Raw genomic sequence first — 2641 nt, 5'->3', positions numbered from 1 at the left:
TGCAGAGAAGTAAAATAACAACAACGCCAAAACAAATATTGTACAAAATTCACAAAAGTATAAAAAATTACAGTGTTGTAGTTCCGGACATAATAACATTAGAATGTTTGGGGATATGAAATGAAAAATATTACTATGTCAAAACAAATGAAATTCAGAATCCCTCAAAACCATCAACAGATGAATGGTGTTTTGTGCATGATGAGAATAGGGTGTCACAGGAAAATCAGGAGAAATGCAATAAAATTAAATATCATATAATCAATGACACATTCTTCATAATTGATGTAAAGATCTATCTATCTATATATATACATATATATATATATATTTCTCTATAAATAGAGAAATTAAGATGTCTCAAGAAATTTTTATACTTTAGTGTAATAAAGACCTTTGAAAATTATAGCCTTTAAATATTATAAGCAGTACTAAATATATCAGTTATAATCTAGAAAATTTTGACAGTTGATATAAGCCTGCTTGGATATTTTAAAATTTGCTATTACGGTAGTAGTCTAATTTCTTTTCCTTTATTTCATATATTATTATCAGAGAAGACATGGGTGCCAGGACAGCAATATTTGTATTTATGAACATTATAAATATAAAGAGAAGTAAAATAATGCCAATACCAATCCAAATCTTGTACAAAATTCAAAAAAGTGTAAACAATTACAAACAGTGGTGAAGGTTTCAACATAATAACATTAGAATGTTTTGGAATACAAAGCAAAAAATGTTACTGTGTCAAAAGAAAAAAAATTGAATTTTGGAAAAAGATTTCTTAGGATGATTCTATTCCTGTCACTCCTTGGGTGGGGTCAGTATGTGTTGAAAGACTAATAGGCTGACAGATATAATGAACTCAGATACCAAAGTATGGACATGTGCTAAATGTTTAAGGAAGTGCTGATAAAGGTTGGTTGCTCAGAAGAAATGATAACTTCTCATGAAAAATGGTGTGGATGGGGAAAAAGCCATTGGTTTTCTGGTGGGACACAGGGATATGTCAGGAAACCCTGCCTGGCACTATTATAAGTATATGCAAGAATTGAATGGTCTTGGAATACAAAATAATATAAGTTTCTCTGAAGTTTAAAACCTTTACAATTAAAATTCATTTCTTTGTGTTAAAATTTCCATTGATTATACAAGCCTTTAACATTTATTAGAAAACACAATCTGCTTTCATTGTCAAGATCATACACAAATACAGAAAAGATTCTCTAATAAAGAAATTCCTGTTTAGGAAAAAAAGAATAATATTGCAATCTAGGACACATATGCATAGGCTACAGTGGTCTCTGGAATGTCCAGAGAACAAAGGAAGAGTTAAGTATTCTTGTCTGGACAGAGACATCTACTTAAATACTTTGAGAGAGCTGGCTGACTCTTCAAGTGGCAGTAGTTGTTACGTAGACCTAGTCTTTTGGTCATAGCTGGTATTCCACCCTAGCAAATTAAATCCTCAAAATAAGGCAAGCTGTTTCACTGGTGTGGCTCTGCAGAACAGTTATGGGAGCAATTATTTGTGTACTGAGCATTTTCTCTCCAGTGTATCTCAGCTCCATTAAAAAAAAAAAAGTGTTATATATAGACACCACTCTGACAAATGTTCTAATGTTCTAAGGGTATGCCAAGAATGCTTTATTATGTGCTCAATTTGTGCATATCCCATCAGGTTCAATAATCATACCTGGCCTGATCTATGGAGGTACCTGAATGGCTGTCCAACAGAGAGGAGAATTTCTTTTGGCCACCTGCAGGGGCTGTTGTTGAGTTCAGCCTGTAGCCAAGCTCAATGGCGGAGTACTAAAAATCAGAAATTATGTTCAACTACTTTACACTCATACATTGCTGGTGGGACTGAGAATTGATGTACCCATTCTGGAAAGCAGTATGGAGAGTCCTCAGAAAACTTGGAATGGAAACACTATTTGACCCAGTCATCCCACTCCTCGTTTTATACCCGAAAGATTTAAAATCAGCATGCTACAATGACACAGCCACATCAATATTTATAGCAGTTCAATTCACAATATCTAAACTATGGAACCAATCTAGATGCTCTTCAAAAGATGAATGGATAAAGAAAGTGTGGTATATATACACAATGGAATATTTACTCTGCCTAAAGAATAATGACATTCTGGCATTTGCCAGTAAGTGGATGAAGCTGGAGAATTTCATGTTAAGTGAAATAACCCAATCCCCCCAAACCAGAAGCCAAATGTTTTCTCTGATATGCAGATGCCAATCCATAATGGGGGTGGTGCTAGGGTGGAATGGAGGAACATTGGATAGGGAAGATGTGAGTTAGCAGAGGGGAGGGGGTTTGAGGTGGGAAGAATGGTGGAATGAGTCAGACATTAATACCCTATTTACATGTATGAGTTCACAACTGGTATAATTCTGCATGGTGCAACAGTCAGAGAAATGAGAAGTTGTGCTCCATTTGTGTACAATATGTCAAAATGCATTCTGCTGGCATGTATAAGTAATTAGAACAAATTTTTAAAAAGAAAGAAAAATATTCCAAAAATTTGAAGAGGGTAAGGAGAGAATTCTTCCAAATTCATTCCACAAGACCCTTATTGCAAAACCAAAATTACAAAAAAAAAAAAAAAAAAAAAAAAAA

The sequence above is a fragment of the Marmota marmota genome, unplaced genomic scaffold, assembly GCF_001458135.2.
Source record: "Marmota marmota marmota unplaced genomic scaffold, marMar, whole genome shotgun sequence".
Taxonomy (NCBI): domain Eukaryota; kingdom Metazoa; phylum Chordata; class Mammalia; order Rodentia; family Sciuridae; genus Marmota; species Marmota marmota.
The sequence above is the reverse complement of the archived record's forward strand: the minus strand, read 5'-3'. Positions refer to the sequence as shown.